This window comes from Ambystoma mexicanum, chromosome 10 (genome assembly GCF_040938575.1).
Source record: "Ambystoma mexicanum isolate Mex_15411 chromosome 10, UKY_AmexF1_1, whole genome shotgun sequence".
Classification (NCBI taxonomy): domain Eukaryota; kingdom Metazoa; phylum Chordata; class Amphibia; order Caudata; family Ambystomatidae; genus Ambystoma; species Ambystoma mexicanum.
This window is the reverse complement of record NC_090932.1, coordinates 270,093,547-270,113,402: the sequence shown is the minus strand read 5'-3', so window position 1 is coordinate 270,113,402 and position 19,856 is coordinate 270,093,547.

Genomic DNA, 19,856 nt, shown 5'->3' with positions numbered 1-19,856 from the left:
CTGCTTCGGGAGACCTGAGCGGCCAGGTAGCGGGAAGTACCGGCATCAGCAAAGAAGCAGCTCTTCCCCATTCGGATCCAGACACAGGGACTGAGTACCTCTGTGCCCGACACCTGCTTATCACACGCCTCTACTGGGAACCCTGCGGCGACTGGCGGGCAACCCGGAGACCAGAAGCAGATCAGACACTGTCTGCCCTGCAGTGTCCTACTGTGCGGTGCAGAGACAGTGCCTTTGAGGGACAGAGCCTGAGAACGCTGCATCCGGAGAGGCTTACTGAACGAAACTGGGCACCAGCGTGAACATGTATCCAGGCTGAAACGTAGCAGGTAACTGATAATATGATCATGTCTCTGCGTGCATTGAGAGCTCCCTCGCCAGCCTGATCTGACATTGCATCACAGGCACAGACTGAAGACACCCTGAGGCCCAGCGAACTGCCTAACCTCCACCCGCCATGTCATGCCACCATATAGGATATCCTTTGACAATAAGAGTGCACCCACTCCGACGATTCCTGCGCCTTTTTGGGAACACTAGGAGAGTCTGGAGCCAGCATGCTAGACACAATCCAGGAGTAAGTGAACATTACTGCTCTACTGCGGCGACCTGGGGCTGGGGGAATGCTTTGTGGGATCTTCCTTGCCTTGGTGGCCCCAACCCCCAACTACCTGAGGGCATAAAAGCACAGCTCCAAAAAGATCAGGCACTCAAGCGGTGGAACAGGAAGACAGACTGGGGAGTGTGGCACTGCTGAGCACAAACTCTTCACTGGAATAATGCCTAAAACAGGGGGCAAGACAAAAGGGGGTGACAGCAAAGCGCTCCTGGGAATACCTGACAGAGAAAAGACTGCTAGGGAGGTCCACTCACTACCTCCAACCCCTACCCAGACAAATCCTTCATTCAACAAGGAGGACATGATGGACATGCTCGCTACTTTAAAACATGATCTCACAATGGAGATTAAGTCCACAAATGAGGTGCTGGGCAAGACGGTTGCAGACCTCAACTCACACCTCCTGGGCCTGGAATTGCGAGTGAATGACATCGAAAATACAATTTGCGAACAGGCACATGACCAAGCAGAGCTCTCGAACAGTATGCTGGGGATCGAGAACAGCTGGACCTAATCTGGGCCAAACAAGAGGACCTAGAGAATAGGTCAAGGAGAAACAATGTTCGCATCCGAGGGGTGCCCCGCTCGGTACAAGATCAAGAGCTGCCAGAATATGTCTGCGACCTGTTTTGATCACTATTGGACATCCCAAATATAGCAGCGCTCAAACTAGATAGCACCCACAGAGTCTATTCTTCTGCCTAGTAATGGTACAATTTACTACCCGATGTACTCTCAAGAGTCCACTATTTCCTAAAATAAGAAGATATCATACTGGCAGCCCGGAAGGAGGAGCCGATAGAATTCTGAGGGGCAAGGAGCTCCCTATATCGGTACCTTTCACCCCGTACGTTGGCAAACAGCAGGAAATTGCAGGTGGGTATGGCTTGGCTTCACTCCCATAACATTCATTACTGCTGGGGATTCCCATGCAAACTATTTGAACACCAAAATCAGCGCTACTCCATCTGTTCTGAAGAAGAAATGGCCGAACTAATGGATGCTGTCCTAGAATCTAACCAGGAGGACCCTGACAAGCCCACTGGCACAACCACAGCACGGGGCTACAACATTAGGAAACCTAGATGAAGGAAGAACTCAGTGCGACCTGTGCTGTGCGAGGAGAGGGGTCGCCCCATGGTGCACCAACTTGACGATTCTGGGCCCAAGCGCCTAAACACAGAATGGAAACATAACAGTTTGCGATTCACCTCACAGGAGGCCATTTCTTATTTAAGGCCCCAGTTTTTCTTGAGGCCACAGTTACGGCACATGTGTTAGAAATCATTCCACAGTTGGGGATAAGGCGGGGGGGGGGGATATCACAAGCGAACTGCGCTCATTTCAGAAACTTTATAAATGTTTAAAGGTTGGTTAAAGATTTAGGGTGATTTCTGCCCAGATCAGGATTCATATTTTTCTTTGTTCTTCCTTTTTGGTCACACAGGGATCCTATAAACAACAGAAACCACGCTCACCCGATATTGGCTACCCTTTGGGAACATGGATGGCCTGTGGAACCAGACATTATCCTGGTATAGGACAGGATGGCGGCTTCTGACCTTATTTGCGTTAACCCTGAATGTGCGGGGTCTAAACTCTCCGGTGAAGCGCAAGGCACTTCTACATAGACTGTCCTTCCTGGATGTTGCACTAGTTTTCTTGCAGGAAACCCACCTGCTAGCCTAGGATGAAGAGCATCTATGCAATAAACAATATTCAAAAGCGTACTTCGCCGAAAGCAGCCTTAAAAAACAGGGGGTCGTCGCCATGTTCCGGAAAGGGTTTTCGGCCAGGGTGGTGTGGCTTCTGAGAGATAATGAAGGGAGATACCTGCTGCTCAATACTATTATGAATGGCTGCAAGGTAACATTAGCCGCTATATTTGGTCCCAATGATAACCAGACTGAGTTCCTCGCAGGGTGGAATTTGCAGAAGGTGAATTAGTGATCAGGGGGGATTTTAACTGTGTAATAAACCAAATGGTAGATAAATAGTTACCCCGTACCCCTTAAGACAGAAACAACTTCTATGCCATGACAACACTGTTGTTGCGAGAACACTCCTTGATTGAAGTGTGGTGCTTTTTTCACCCAGTTGAGTGATTTTACCTTTTACTCACCGGTTCACAAAGGCTTTTCAGGGCTAGATATGTTTTTGATCTCCAATACCCTTATCCCACCACACAAAGGGTAGAAATCTTACTGAAGGCCCTATCAGATCACTCGCCCCTCAGGTTAGCTCTAGACCTGTCCCATTCTGCCCCACAAGATAAGCCCCCCCTGGAAGCTTAATGACATGATTTTGACCGACATTGCCCTGAGAACACACATTGAAGAAGCCATAAGGAATTATTTCCAAGACTATGGCAAGGGAGGCATGGACCCTAGGATGATCTGGGATGCGGGAAAAGCTGTGCTTCGAGGGGTCATCATAGAATGTTCAGTGGCATGGGAAAGGGCACATAAGCAGCAGCTAAGGAGGGAAAAGAACACACGGCGAAGGGTAGCCATCGATCCCTAAGTGGCTCAGCAAGCACTAGAGGCACACCTGTCTGGGAAGGCTGCACAATCAATACTATGTACAAAGCAATTTTTATATTCCAGAGGGAACAAAGCTAACAAATTGCTGGTGGTAAAACTAAAGGAGGCAGCCTCATGACACTTTATAGGGGCACTGAGAGATGCAAAGGGTAATCACAGAAGAGGGGGAAAATGCAGGTCATGGGGGACTTCTTTAACAATGGCTCAGCCCCATTCCAAGTGGATCGAGCTCACACCCTTGAGTTCATCCAGCGGGTGCAGCTCTCGCAGGTCCCAGAAGAGATCAGAGAAGTACTCAAGAGAGATTACCGCACAGGAAGTATCACAAGATGTTCAGGCCCTCCCCATGGGCATAGCCCCCAGCCTAGATGGCTTCACAAATAAAAAAAAAAATGTTATCCAACTTTATTTTCAATTTACTACGACAAAACAGATTGTAAATAGTTACAACTTGTATTCACAAATACATTTATTTTATTTTTATTTTTTACATTTATATAGCGCGCAGGCAGCCCAAGGGCATTGTGGCGCTGTTACTTGCAGACAACTTAGTTACATTATGCATAAGTTACAGATTGGGTACATAGGCGTAACACATAATATGCATAGAGGCGTACACAGGTCAGGTATACATATGGCGTGTGTACATGAGAGACGGTTGAGAATCAAGCAAACGGTGGTTTTCAAGGTTTTGCGGAAGGTGGTCAGAGAAGGTTCAGCTCGCAGGGCAGTGGGGAGGGTATTCCAGTGTAGGGCCGCAAGGTAGGGGAAGATGGCACCCCCTGCTCTTGCTTTTTTTACCCTTGGTACAGTGAGTAGGTTGGTGTAGGGGGTCCTGGTTGGTCTTGAGGACATGGCCGGGTGGATCCTTTATGCCAGGTAGGCTGGTGCTGCAGAGTGGATGCATTTGTGGGTGAGGGTCAAGGTTTTGAAGATGATCCTCTCTTTTATAGGTAGCCAGTGGGAGGCTCTTCTGGCAGTAGATATGTGGTCTCTTTTGGAGATGCCTTGTGCTGCATGGAGGGCGTTGTTTTGAGTGACTTACAGTTTCTCAAGGATTTTTGTGGAGGTCCCTAGGAAGAGGACATTGCAGTAGTCCAGCCGTTATCCCGTGATAGCCCTAGCTCTGTTTGTGCAGGTGTCGCTAGAGAGGTAGGGTCTAACTGCATTGAGGAGTTTGGCCTGGTAGGCAGCTGAGGAGGCAATGGCGTTCACCTGTCTGGTCATGGACAGATTGGAGTCCAGGTAGACGCCTAGGGTTTTCACTGACTCAGATACTGGAATTATGATAGAGTCAATGGTGAAGTGGGAGAACTACGCGTCAAGTTTTTTTAGGGTGTCGGGGGAGCCTACAAGTAGGAGTTCAGTTTTGTCAGAGTTGAGACAGAGGCTGTTGGCAGCCATCCAGGTTTGGATTGCGTTATAGATGGTGTTGAGGGTCTTGGTCATTCTACAAAACATTTACAGGCATGCTGACCCCACACTTCATTTAACTATTCAATGCCTTAACAAACTCAAGGCAAGTATCTGACTCTATGGCTGAGTCAACTACGATCCTCCTACGGAAACGAGGCAAAGACCCAGACGAATGTACCTTATATCGCCGTATAGCCCTGTTATACACAGACGCAAAAATATTCAGTAAAATATTGGCCACTAGGCTAGGGGGAAGTCCTCCCTTTGATAATTGATAATGATCAGATGTCTTCATTAAAAATAGGAGTTCCCACGACAACATCCGCAGGGTGATTGATCTTATTGCCCTACCCCCCAAAATTTCAGGTGGTATGTCCTGCTTATCCCTAGACGCCCACAGGGCATTCAACAGCATGTCATGGGAGTATTTGCACGCTCTTTTGCATGCATATGGATTTGGCCCGGTATTTAGTAAATTTTCGGATTCCATCGTCTACTGATGCCCCCCCTGGGTAAAGGTATACGGCAAGGCTGTCCCCTCTCACCCCTAGTTTTTGCCCTGGCTATCAAACCCTTAGCACAGATAATACGCAGCCATCCCCATATCTCTGGGCCAAAATATGGATGGCACATACATAAAGTACCGCTATATGCTGACAATATTATTTGCTTTCTACAGAACCCATTAACCTCACTTCCTGCACTACTTGAGAAATTCGAGAAAACTGTCAGGTTTTCGCATTAACCATGAGAAGTCGGTGGGACTAAATAGCTCAGAGCCACCAGACATCCTGGACTCCTTGCGATCCACTTTTCAAATGAGCGGGAAAAGAAATTGTATACCTGGGGGGGGTCCATATCACCAACACATATGGAGCACTAGTAGGAGCCAACATCCCTGCGCTTGGCAAAGAAGCCAAAGACACAGAGACTCCTATATACCTTCCAAGTCCTTCCATGCAGGGTCCTGGAGCATTGGATATACAAAAAGCAATAGGGCAATTCATCTGGCGAGTTAAACCCCAGAGAATCTCCCACAAAATACTCCTGAGAACAAGAGGGTTGGGGGGTTTAGCAGTCAAGATGACCTTGCTTCTGAGACGCCTATATACCTTCCACGTCCTTCCATGCAGGGTCCTGGTGCATTGGATATACAAAAAGTAATAGGGCAATTCATCTGGCGAGGTAAACCCCAGAGAATTTCCCACAAAATACTCCTGAGATCAAGAGGGTTGGGGAGCTTAGGGGTCCCATCGATCCAGCAGTATTTCTGAGCCTCCCAGATTGCCCCAATGTCAGATTGGGCATCCGTAGACAGATACCCAAAATGGAAGACCTTAGAACAGGCGAGCCTTCGTGCCCCTATGGCCTACCTCCCGTTTCTTCCTAAATCAGCAAGGACCACCCCATATGGACTCATAGAATCCACTGCCTCATCTCTATACCATTGGGACACAGCTTGCTCCAACTAGGACTAACATCTGGTCTGGCCCACTTTCCCCAATACTTCAAAGCCCTGAGTTTTCCCCAGGCCATGAAAGGCAGGCGTATGCACAATGGGAAAAGTCACGCGTGCTGCTTTTAAAAGACATATATCGGGATGGAACGCCGCTTAATTTTATAGACTGTAAAGGAAACTTCAACCTACCAGAGACAGAGCGCTTTAGCTATACGCAACTATGACATTGGGTGTCAAATGCTGGGGTCAAACAAGCTGGATGCAGGACACCGGTGGGATTAGAACTTCGGATGCTAGAGGGTGTCGAAACACGTATCGCCTCATGGAGAAAGGGGGGTTGGGTGATATACTAACCTACATGACCCGTTGGAAAACCGAACTGGGAATGGAAATCTCAGAAGATTCTTGGCAGAGAATCTGGATGTGTGCGCATAACAGCTCACGTTGCACTCTTATCAGGAAGGGGGCTATCAAACTGTGTCATCAGTGGTATATGCCCCTTCAGAGACTGCATGCTATTTGTTCGGACTACCCTGACCGGTGCTGGCACGGCTGTGGGCAGCAGGGTGACCCCACACATATGTGGTGGCACTGCCCTATCATGCAAACATATGTTTAAGAACTGACGTTATCCTGGCATTCGACAGGTACTGTACTCATTGAAAATTCAATAAAAAGAAACTTAGTTTCTCAGCACTTGTAATGGGGAAGATGAATAAACACATCATAGCAGAAAGGAGAGGTGCAAAGAAAAGCCACCCCCTCCATTTCCCCTAAGTGTAAACATATTAAATACTATAATAAGATCAGGTCTACAGGATGCAACACACAAAACACTGGCCACTTTTTAGGGAGTTATTTAGTGGTACCTTTCTTATCTAGTGTCTGGCTTTGCCCTGGGTGTTACTGGGGAATGCCTTCTCAGTACAGCAGTCTTTTCTAGTTTTTCTATAAAAGGAGGGTTTAGAATTCACATGCCCTTTATTAATGAAATACCAATGAACCTATCTACTCTTATTACAGAATGCTACCTCTAGAAAAGCAGCTGCATGTTAAAAAATGATTTGAAAAATATAAATGTTGCACTTATAGCCATTGAATGGAAGTTCAAATGTCCTGGGCTCAGGCAGCTTATCAAGGGCTGCCTGAGGTGTTCTCTGCTTGCTGCTCCTCAGGAATCGTAATAGTGAGCCACACAAAATAGTTTTGGGTCTGGCCCCTGATGAGCTGATGGGGCTAGTGCAGTCTCCTGTGATAAGGCCAGTACCCTTGCCAAGAATGGATGTCAGGCTGGTAGGGTGGCGCTAGAGAGCCCGACCATGATGACTGTGACTCTCTTGAGCTCCGTTTAGCCGGGGCCGATTACCCTCTGAAATCCTGACTGATCCTGTACCTTACGGATGACTCGGACCGTGTACCGTGTCAATACGTGATTGTGCTCTCTCTGTGGGACTCTTGTTCCTGCCCCATGACCACTGTCCTCTGATAGCGGCCTGGCTCTCCCGACGGTGCGCTCAGGTGATGACGTGCATTGGTGAACAAGTTGACGGAGGCCAGGCCGAGAAGATGGCAGTTCGATGGTGTCTATCTGGAGGAGGCGCAGCTGGAGGAACGGCTGCAAAGAGCTCTTGTGGGCAGAGGCGGAGTGTGGCAGTGTGCTGGAGGCGAGGGGTGCCTTGAGGGGAAGTGGTCTCGCCAGCGCCGGTCAGTGGATCGGAGTGGCTGGGGGAGTCAGCTGGCCGGTCGTACAGCCGTTGGATCCTACGCTATGGTACCGCTGCGACAGTGGTGAGTGCAGCTGGCATCAGCGACCACAGGAAGGAAGTGGCCTGAACTGGGCTGGCTGTGTAAGGTACTGTGCATACTGGCCACCCCAGGTGTGGTGCACAGCCAGTTCTTACCTGGCGTTGGCGGTCGTCTGATACAAGGAGCCATATTCAGGAGTCAGAGGCTTGTGTATGGACACGCCCTGTGGAGAAACAGAGGGGTACTCTCTGGATAGTTGACAGTGTTGCGTACAGACAGCTGGGGCTGGATGCTCATTCGCCACATCAATCGGGAGTACGGAAGCATTTGTGTAGGCGTGTGATAGAAGGGCAGCTTAGGTAACCAATTTGTCTGGTTTGGGGCAGAGCTTGTGGACTCTGAGTGGGGCAGCAGGGACACTCTCTGTGGTTTATCCAAGCTGGTGTGTTCCCAAGAGTGTATTAGAGGGACGTGTAGCCTGACCCCCTGGGGACTTCTTGCATCATGGTGAAGGGCCAGCAAAAAGGAGTAAACCGCCTAAACAAAGTGCAAGTTGTGGAAGAAGGTTTGGACCCGGGCCCGCCTGAAGGAATGCTGACCATGGAGTAGCTACTGGCAGCGATCCGCGACTCCAGGTTTCGCTGGAGGGTAAGGTGCAAACGGGGTCTATTGAATTCTCCCTAGTGAGAATGGACTTCAAGAAGATGGGAGAATGGGTGTCTGAAGCGGAGAAAATAGTTGGGTATGTGAAAGATTTGGTGTTGGTACTTCAATCCCGGATTGATGTGCTCACTGCGGCTATGAGAGCACTTGAGGTCAAGGCAGAGAATGCTGAAGGCCATTCTCGGTGAAGTAACATCAAAATTCTTAGGGTCGCAGAGGTGGGCCCCAGTATGGACCTGTACCTGGAATGGATGTTCTGAAGATTAGAGGGCTTTCGATGTGGTTTATCTTTGAGATGGTACACTGGGTATTGGGAAGAAAACTTGTGATTGGATCCTGGTTGTCCATGAAAAAAACAGACAAAAATCGCTGCACCCACTTCCCCCATTTATTATATTTAAGTGCTCTACTTTCGAAAAGAATTGGGAAAAATACGGTCATTTCTTCCTTTTTTTCTGATTTGTTTTTTTCTACGGATACCTTGGAGCCCCACTGAGGGCCATAGTGGCAGAGCTATTGGATTATAGGGACTGGGATGCGATTCTTCAGGATGCACAGAGAGCATCAGTCTATAAGGGGGGGGACATATAGTGTTTTTCCCTGATTTCACCCAGGAAGTGCAGAAACCAGGCAAATCCTATGACGCGGCGAGGAGACTCTGGGACCTTGGACTGGGATAGATGATGTTCTTCCCCGCAAAACTAAAAGTGCTGGTGGATGGTCGCTCACTCTTTTTTCAGCCCTGAGTGATTTGTGTGATTGATTGGACTGTGAGCACAGAGGTAGCACCAAATCACAGCGTAGGGAGGTCAGAGGACCGAAATTAAGTGGTGAGAGAAATTCCAGTCATACTGGGAGTCAAGCAACGGAGAGTGGCCTGGGGAGAGTGGCACAGAGAAAGTCTGCGGGAATGAGGATGGCACGCTGGAAATGGGAGAGGGATTGCAGCTCCGGAACCTTGGTCATGGCACTAAGACGGAAATTGCAGATTGTGTGGACTTGGTTTGTGGTGGTAGAGAACAATGGTAGAAGAAATCAGATGGGACAAATGGTTACGCTTGCTGTACATGTTATGACAAGATTTGTTTGTTAGATGGTGGGGGTTTGTTGGGTGATGAGATGGGTGTAGGGGCAATGGTTATTAGCCGATGATTTATAAGTGGAACATGGGAATCCTGGTAGATTACGCCAGAAGGGATGTCCAAGAAGGGCTGGGGTAGGTTTAATTGGGGTGATCGCCCTGGGCTGGACGGGGTAGCCCACTCACAGTGTTCTACCTTTACCCCTATATTTGCCCACAAGGGTCAGATATGGGGCTTGAGGGGGAACCTCAATTTGAGGATTGGTGTGTGGAGCATGTTTAAAGGGTTAGGTTGGGAGATTTGGGAGCGTCCTATGTTGGGGGTTTTGGGCGTAGGTTTGTGGGGGACTCGATGGGATGGGGAGGTTTTGGTTTTAGGTTAAATTGTCATATATTTCTAGGTTTCACTCTAGTATCGGGTGGATGAGCACTGAGGACGCAGTGTGTGTGGTATGGCGATGTTGAATATAATCTGTTGGAATGTGAGGGGGCTGAATAACAGTTAAGAGGGTTAAGATCCAATCATATCTCAACAGGCATAAAGTTGATGTGGCTATCCTACATGAGACCCACCTGAATGGGCATGGGTTGCAGGTGTTGAGCACGCAGTGGAACGGGAGAGTGATTGGCACGGTTTCTTCCTCCTACTCTAGGACAGTATTCATATGGATTAGGTATTCCTTGATGCTGAAGATATCTCAATCCACAGTGGGCAAGGAACAGAGGTATGTGGCTATCCTGGGTGAGATGCTGGGAAATCCGATGTTTCGTCTTTGGACATAGGCTCCCAATATGGCTCAGGCTGAGTTATTTCAAGGAATGCAGGACCTCATTGTGCAACATAGCAGTTTTTGGACTCTTTGGTTTCAGACACTTCAGTTGCATACTGGACTGTACACTGGATGTTGCTATCAACATGGTGAGGACGCGGGGTACAGTGACTGCCTTATCATGGGTGGTTGGGGACTTGTGCCTTAGGAACGCATGTCAGATACTACATGGGGATGAGTGCAGTTATGCCCATTTCTCTGCTGTGCATGGATCCTATTTGCGCATTGATCACGCTTTGTTTGAGGAGAGATTTGACTTGGTTTCTTCAGTGGATTACCTGGACAACAACACTGTCCGACACTCGCCTCTATTGGTGGGGCTGGTTAGGAAGAATGTTAATCCACTCATACCGAAATGAAAGTTTGATAACGGAATGCTATTGGATTGCCCCTTCCGAGCCTCCGTCCGAGACAAGATCTGACTGTTTTTGGATGATAACTTGGGCACAAGGGCGCTTAGGTGTGCCGAGTAGGAAGCATTGAAATTCTTTACATGGGAGAAATGCATGTCTGTTAGTGTGGGGGTTTGCAGAGTACGCAATCAGGAAGTGAAGGTCCTTGAATTTAAAGTAGCAGCACTAGAACACAAACTTGCAAGGGGGGGTTTTGTCGTACAGTGAGGTGGCAGATGGAAGATGTGAGTTATGTGGGGCAGGGGAGCGGTTGGATATGCCAGGGATGTCGCTCAGCAACCTTCTGAGGGAGATGAGGCTAGTAAGCTATGTGAGGATGCGTAGTGGTCACTGGAGGCTGAATCATCTCACGCAGCACTGGTTAATCGGGTGTATGTTCTGATATTTTGGATTAGCAGCAAATTGCGGGGGGAGAGGTGTTGCCCCCACCTCTTGCATTAGCATGTAGGGATTGAGTCCCAAATATCTCACTCTGGTGAATATAGTGAAATAAGCTTTACTTCTGACGTTTTTGTTGAAAGTTTTGCGAGTCAAGGTAGGTCATCCAACACAGTTTTCGACCCATACAGATCTTTATGATGGCTATATTAACTCTGGGCTGCCCACGTAGGTAAGTGAGATGGTTTGCTGGTTCATCGAATCCCAATTTTCACTGGTCGAAAACACCCTTCTGTGCTTGGTGTAGTTGTCTGTGTTGACTTGGGTGTCTCTGGCTTTCAATTACTATACATATGGGCCCAGGTAGGGCTTAACGGAGCTGAGCCTTTGGGCTCACGTCTGCTCTGCGGATGTCCTGGTTAACTGAGCTATGTGCTTGGTTAGTTAGGAAGGAAGGTGGGCAACGTTTGTGAGTGATTTAAGGACTCTGAGGGGGCATTAGTCACTGATATGGTAGACATATGTGGAGAGTTTCTGCATCTCTATATGAAAAGAGGGGAGTGTCCGGCTAGCAAATCGGTGGTGCTGGATGAAGAGCAGAGGGAACGGCTGGGTTGTGCTGTAGATGTGCATGAGGTTGAGAGGGCAATTAATAGCCTATCGCGGGGTAAGAGACAAGGGTTAGGTGGGATTGCTGTTGAAGTGTATAGAGGGTACGTGGAGGTGCTGGCACCCAAATTATTTGGAGTTTTTCTTGAAGCCAAGGAGAGAGGCAAGTTCCCAGACTCGATGCTTAAAGCACTGGTAAGACTCCTACCAAAGGAGGGGGGGGCTGTGTCAGTGTGCTTTGTATCTTCCCTTACCTATGATTAATGTAGATATTAAAGTTGTGTATATTATTGGCTGGCTGCCTGTCTCCGGTGATGCAGCGTTTGTTGCATCCGGATCAGAATGGATTCAGTCCTGGTAGGTCCACTTCGCAGAGCCTGAGATGGCTGCTTTGGATCCTAGACAAGCATAGACAATCTGTGGAAAGGTTCGGTTTGGACTCGTACAAAGTGTTTGATTCTGCCTCATGGGATTTTCAGTGAATGGTGTGTGGATAGGATGGGACTGGGGGTCCAATTCATGGAATGGGTGAAGCTATTGCATAGGGGTTTGACTTCCAGAGTGCAGGTCAATGTGGTGATTTTGAGTCAATGGCAAGTGTGGCTGGGGACGTGGCCGGGGTGTCCATGCTCCCCTTTGTTATTTGCTCTAGTTATTGAGCCATTAAGTTATGGACCTACTGTTGGGGGCGGGGGGCTTAGATATTTCATATCCCTATATGCTGATTACACGCTTTTGTGCCTGCTGATCCCTGCTGTGAATTTGGAATGTGCCATGGATACGTTAGAAGAGTTCGGGAAGCTATCGGGGTTAGTCATTAATATCTCTAAATCTGCTATCTATGCTTTGCCTACACATTCCAGTGGTGATATGGCACAATTTGGGAGGGATCTCCCTGTGTGGGGATACAAATAACGTGCTCACTGGGACTGGATGGTGTCGAGGGCAGACCCAAACTGCTGGAGGTGCAAGAGAGAAATGGGGGCTTACCTACATATATGATGGGGATGTGATTGGATGAAAGGGTTTTGGGGAACAGTCAGTGGGGAATTGTTTGGGTTGGTTGCAGCGAGTTCAACTGGGGGGCTCCTGCTTGCTAAGAGAGTGATCGCAGTGGCATAGAAGGCACAAGGAGGGCCTAAAATAGGAGACTAACACAGGGAAATGTGCAAGTAGTGTGATGAACCCAATGATGTCGTCACTCCTTTCCTTGAGGTAAACTTCCCTCATGTGGCCAGGGTGAGGCAGACGCTTTCTGATCCAAGCCCTGCGGTGGCTATTTGAGGCAGGATCACATGGGGAGCAGGGGGAAGAAGTGGTCCGCAGGGAGGGGGCACAGCATCATTGAAGGAAAACCCATACCCTGCCCTTTCCTTTTAGGGGTGTTACTTCTCTTCCTCAGGCCCTGATCTATTGTAATATTCTCCCTCAACCTTTTGCCAACTCCACCTCCATATTCCTCCACGTGACATAGGGAACGATATATCCACAACTGTAACAAGGAAGAGGCAGGGAGCAGTAATGATTACTCCCAATGATGTCCAACATCAGCTTCCCCAATATTGCATATTAAAAGGACCAAGTAACATCAACATGAAACCAACATATATTTTTTTTTACTTTAAAGATACTGAAATTATAGATCCAAGCCTCCTTAGTAATACCAGATTTTCTGTCCATAGGTAGTGAAAAGGACAGGAACTTAATATTATACCAAGAACTGACTACCAATTCCATGCATGTGAAAGTACTGTGGTGAGAAAGCCGAAAAGAGTAAAGAGGACCAGTGAAGGCAGGAAACTCGAGCTTGCTGTAGTTGTTACGAGCACATATCTGGTACGGGGAGATTTAAACCCACGAACAAGCTGACTGAGATGCTGGCTGGAGAATTACACTCTTTTTGGTATTGACTGAGGGACTGTGGGGCTGGTGCGTGGTCCGTGGAGACAACCGACTCACCGACAAGGAAGAGGAGAGCTGACTGCAGGTGAGAGTATGCTGTGAGGACACCAGAAGCAAACTAAAGGCTTCTGGGCATTCACAGGTACTGGAAGACAGCCTACACACCATGTAAGCCTGGAAAGGGACAGAGCAAACTGGCGGGAGCCCGAAGAGGCAGTGAAGCGGAGAAGCAGAGGCAGTCGGTGGGAGCGAAACGCCGAAGGACCACCACAGACTTGCAGTAGGAGAACCAACATATGCCAACCAGAGCTGGTGAGTCCACTCAAGCGAAGCTGGGATACCAGTGCATATTGGCAACCCTGCCAAAGCCTAATGTGAATAAAGTATATGAGAGAGAACAAGCAAATGAACATTACTTAAAAAGGCAGAATGGAACAAGTTTGTAAGTGTAGAATTATAATGGTTCTTTTATATCGCACTTCATACCAGAGCTTGGTTTATAAGTGTTGGATTGAGATGCAAACCTGTGTTGTGCTGCATTGTCTTGCTTCCAGGACAAACGCATTTCCTGTGAGCTTCCACCACCAATGCAGTACACTTATAAGAGAATCCCTGCCAGGAGAGTATAACAGGCAGATGCAATTGTACGTGTGTTCATGTGAGAAAGCCCTGGCAGGAAAGCATACCAGGCGTGGTCAATATGAACAGTGTGTAATACACATTACCTAAGGAAGTCCTGAGACTAGCCAAAGGCTAAAAACATATTGGAAAGGAGTGAAAACCTGGCAGGAGAGTACACCAGGTATCCAGTTAAGATACAAACTAACAGCCACGTTGTTTTGTGTACCAGTTGTGTTGTTGATCAAGAAAAACCGAAGGAACTAATCATTTTCTTGAAAATATAAAACCGAGTGAAGAGAAATCCAGGGGAAGGGAACCTCCCGCTGGAACAAGAAACTCCATCCTTCTGAAACCTTGTGTTGCTGTTACATATTTATCTTTTTTGAACATTTGCACACTACTCGAGGCCAAGGATATTTTCCCTTTCACCTTGAAGTTGATTTATTTTAGAATGTGAGGGCCAGAATAGTACTTTGGACACAGAATGTTTTGCTTTGGACTTTGACATTTGTTTTGTTTGATGCCGGGACAGAGAGGCATTTACCAAACCCCTTTTCCTTTATTTATAAAGGTTTATGGCCAAAATCCAAAAGTCTCTGTCTGTGTCTAATTTCTGGCTCCTCACAGTGGGTAAGGGCTCAAATGGATTTGGGTGAACTGGTGGCAGCAGCGAGAGAGGGTGTCTCCCGGTACACTGTATGGGACAAGTTGGAAGCACGATTGGACCACAGACCGCCTTAGGTTTGGAGTGGATTACAGTTATCAGTCATTGGATTTGATAGGAAGGGGTATTCTGCGGATCAGTACTTGCATAGGTTACTTGTGGATTGGGATTGTCAATTGCTTTCCTCTCTGTACCTGAATATGTTGTAAATGAAGAGTGTTACCAGAAATTGTGTGGGTTTGTTCAGATGTACCTATGTCACATGTTGTGTAAAGAAAATTACATTGTTAAAAACAGATTGGATGTGTGGCCTATCAAGTAGAAATTCAGATCCATTACTACCCCTGAGGTGGACGGCACCAGAGAGGGCCCCTATTCCTGCCAACCCCAACCGTGCCAGCATGTATCGCAGCAGTACAACTCTTGTCTCAATCCATACCTCCAGTACAAGTTACTTGCCAGTGTTTCTCTGTTTCTTTTATAGCCACATCATCCAAGCAAGAAACTAAGAAGAGACATTAGTGTGAATCCAGATCCAACACCATACATTGGTGATAAGAAAACTGAAGCCCAGTCTCTGCCAGCCTGCATCACTAAACTGCCCTGGAGAGAGAGTAACCCACAAAGAGAAAATGGAAACTGTGACACACATGTGGATATACAGCACAGGCTTTTTGATCCACAGCGGGGGCACGGGGGAGCGGAGCAGCATAGAGGTCCACCTCCATCCATGACAAAAAGAAGGATCTTTCAGTGGCAATCCCTTGCAATGATCTACAAGCTCCCTACACCCCCTGGGATTAAGAGGGGAAAAGCACTTGCCCTCCCTGATAGGACTTAGCTCAGGGGCACCCGAGCCCGGTCCCTGAAACACCAACAGCTGCCTTCCTGGGCCTGTATTGCATGCAAAAATCTGGGTGTGCCTAGCCCACTACTGACTTTTTTTCCATAACATACCTCCGGTAGGGAAGGCCGGGCTAGATTGACCAGGTAGAGAGAACTAATGGCAAAAGAATGGGGGGGATATAAGAAAACTATAGGAAGCAGGCAGTGTGGGTTATTTTGGTGAAGTCTGAGGAGGAGGTGTAGGAGGAAAGCAATTGACAATCCCAATCCACAAGTAACCTATGCAAGTGCTGATCCGCAGATTACCCCTTCCTATCAAATCCAATGACGACCAAGAGACCAACAGGAAGGAGTAAGGCGTGGTTGAGTGTGGAGGAGTTTTCAGGTTCAGATGAGGTGTTGTGTAAGGCATGCAAGTGGGACTGCAGTGTGGGTGGTTAGTAAAGGTAGTGTAAGGAGCAGGGTTGGATTGACCCCTCGGCCTTTCAGCCCATGGCCGTGCCGAAATCTTCCCTGGGGAGTGGGGGCCGGTTTCTGGCCATGCCTGGGCCGGTTTTGACAACAAAGGAAATGATTTATTTGTATTTTTAAAAAGAATATATTTTTGGGGAAAAATACCTGCAATGGCATAATTCATCAAAGCAAGGTAACACATGTTACCTTGATGATTTATTTGCATGCATGATGTGTGCATCATAAATTATGATGCAGGAGTTATTCACATGCTGCTGCAACATGTAAAGTTGAGGGGCCGGGGCTGCCGTCGGGCCGCCGGCTGTCACCGTGCCGCCACTCCAGGGGACACGGTGCCCCCTGGAGTTGCTGTGCTGTTGTATTAGTGATAAATATGGATTAGTGATATTAGTGATAAACAACCAATTTTAGAGTAGAATAAGCATCCATTTCAGACTATGTATTTTGCCTTTTGCAAGTTGCAGTAATAGCATGTTTTCTTTCTGCCCTTGTCTCTGTTACGATCATCACAAGACATTCAATCTCGGTGTCTTCAGTCACTTGACAAAATCCTTGTGCCTTAAAGCTTCTGTACAGAGTACAAATATTTGACCATAGCACATCAAGTGGCCATTGACTTCATTGTGCCACAATGAACGCTTTGTTGCAATGTGTCTATCTTTCCCACCTCACTGGCATGCTGTTCAGGATGTTTGTTTGCATGTATGAGGTAACGAGTGCTCAGAGTATGGAATGTCCTCTAAGGCCTTAAAGTAGATGCATGCAGGCTTGACATGCGCCCAACTTTGCACCAGACCTGCAGATGAAAGGAACTGGTTTGCTGTTAAATCTCAGTTAAATGTTTAATGGTATCCACTTCAGAATAATTGCTCATTTTACTATAGCCGATATGATAGCTCAGTGAGTTGAGCACTCGCTGCTGCGATGAGTGTGTGATCTGCAGGCTCGAATCCCAGCAAGGCATCTCAGCCTTTCATCCTTCTTAGGTTGATAAATGAGTACCAACACAGGTTGGGTGATATTGTATGCATATTTGTTCTATAAAAAAGAGCTTAAGCATATGTGCTATACAATAACGTATTATCGTTTGGCCTTGGACGTCTGCTTGCATTAACAGTAATTTGACAATATGGATCTATACACACAGATATAATGATCCATATGGGCATCCATTCTTGTATGAAATGTATATTGTTTGTTGTGTACTTAGGAACAATGCTATTTGATGGCACTTCCTGTTTTGTCAAGGGGTGAAAGGTTGTTTCATCGCTTCCCGGGATGTCACTTTGGGGTGGGCTCAAATGACATCACTTCCGGTGATGTCATCAGAGGTCAAGGGTTGTGAGGCGAGGGGTGGGCCACTTTGTTTTGGGTGTCCGGGCCTATTTGTTGTACCAGTCTGACCCTGGTAAGGAGTGATTGTTAAGTGTATGATTCAGGGTGAAACGAGAGTGGTTAAGTAGTGTGGAGGAGGGAGAAGTAACATCAAAGGTTGGAGACAAGGCCTATAAGGAGTGGAAAACATCGGAGGGAAAGAAGATCAGAGTGAAAAGTGGGTAGAGAGTAGAAGAGTGTCAGTGTGATAGAAGTGGCTGAATCCAGCCACTTTTCTATAAGGCACAATTCCCAAGTCCCAGTACAACACTCACAATTGGATAGAGTAGGGAAAGTTATGAAGTCCCTGGGGGAGTTTAGCCAGAGAAGGCGCACATCTGCCTTTTAGTTATGTGAACGATGCCACAGAAATCACTGAGTGCTTGAGATGGTTCAAGGGTTTTTATGATAAAGAACATGAAGGATAGGGACAGTTTGATATAACCATGATAAGAGACAGACAATTGTTGTTGATATGGCATACTGGCTGGGTCTCGGTAATTGATGCGAAGGCTGTCCCTCTCTCTTGTCTTCCCAGGGATTCCTGCCCTAGCCCAGGTGTCAAAAAAGTTATGGTTAGAGAATTTCTAATGCAGATTACATTAGTGAAGTTTTTGGAAGAAAAAAAATGAAATTTAAAGAGTATACGCATGTGTACCTCCGTTTTGTATTCAATTGCTTGGATGCTTTCGATTGCCATAATCACGCAATAGATCACGCAAGAATAGTAAGACAGGAAGTTGAAAGCAACGCGAGAGGTTAGTAAAAGTATGAATGTGTGTGTGAATATGATTGCATCAGGGAGCTAGTGTAAGCTCAAAAATGCATAATGAAGCAGTTTCGATGACTGCACATAACTAACAATAGAATATGTCAACAAGCAGTTATACATTAGTTTGTATGTCACGCACTCAAATGTGCGAGCGCACGAAAATGGATACAACAAAGTTAACATGGGCACTATCAATGTTCGACATTATGTGAATTTGGTATTTTGGTACGGGCAAAATTCAGTTCATACGACCTTTTTAGGTTGACATGTTCAGGTATTTCCCTTTTCCTTCCCTCACTCTACTGCTACCACTCTGCCTCCTCTAATACTCTTCCTCTTCTCGCCCTACTGCACCTTTCCCACAACTACCAGTACTCCCCTTGCTACTGCCACTACTCTCTGCACTACTACTACTCCAACCTCCAAACACTACTACTCCCACACCTCCTTTAACTCTGTATCTTCCCCTTCACAGTCACTCTACACTAATTTATACTCACTTGCTGTAACGCTCACCTGGTATCCACGGGGACGTCACTCAGCCTGTTCTGACCTCTTACGACCTCAAACACTTCCCTGGAGTCTACTCGACTGGAGACTGAGCCTGAAACACAGGATTGGTAGAGTTTAACTCCCTACTGTCTCTGTGTGCTTGAACCCCTTCTTCCCCGGGGTCCGACCCTTCCCTTTGATCCACAGCTCACCTTGTTTTCTTGGAAAGTGTGCTCTCCTTCCTGCTTTCAGCGCAGGGGCGCGTTGATTGATGCGGGATCGTTGCTGCCTAGTTACTTCACTGGCAAGAGTCCGACAGGTAAGTATAATGAGTCTTTTGAACAGTTCTCTAAAATTGTTCCTTTTCTTCCTTAGAGGATGGCCGGCGTCCGTGGATGGCGACGTGCTGCTGAGATGAGTAGCGCTGAAGGTGAGTGAGAGCGCGATACGTGATGCGACCCTTTCGTATTTGTATTGAAGTGAGTTCTTTTTCTGTGTCTTTTAGGTGCCGCGAAGTTTTCAGAGTGGATGCCGGTTATGAAGAAAAAATGCAGTGAGTAAGCGCGGTATGCAGCGCCTCTAGATGTTTCCACGCTAACCTGGAGTGTCTTTTCCATCTTGCAGATGGATGAGAAGTTCCGGAGACAGAGTTCCCCCAGAGCGGTTGGGATTCAGGTAAGCGTTTGAAGCTCGTACAATCTTTAAAAATAAGCAAAGATTTGCTGAATGCTTACTAATGCCTTTTTCAGTTCTTTTTCCTTTTCCTCAGGAAGCGGCGTGCCGGGATGGCAATGATACCACTGAAGATACCAGCAGAACAGAAGGAGCGATGAATGGTGGGCAGAAGCGCTGCAAGGAAAGGCTGTTCCTAACTGTGTTCTTGTTCTTGCAGGAGCTGAGCGCAAAAGAAAGATGCAGGCCTACTGGAGACCGATCCGAACATGGTGAGTGTCA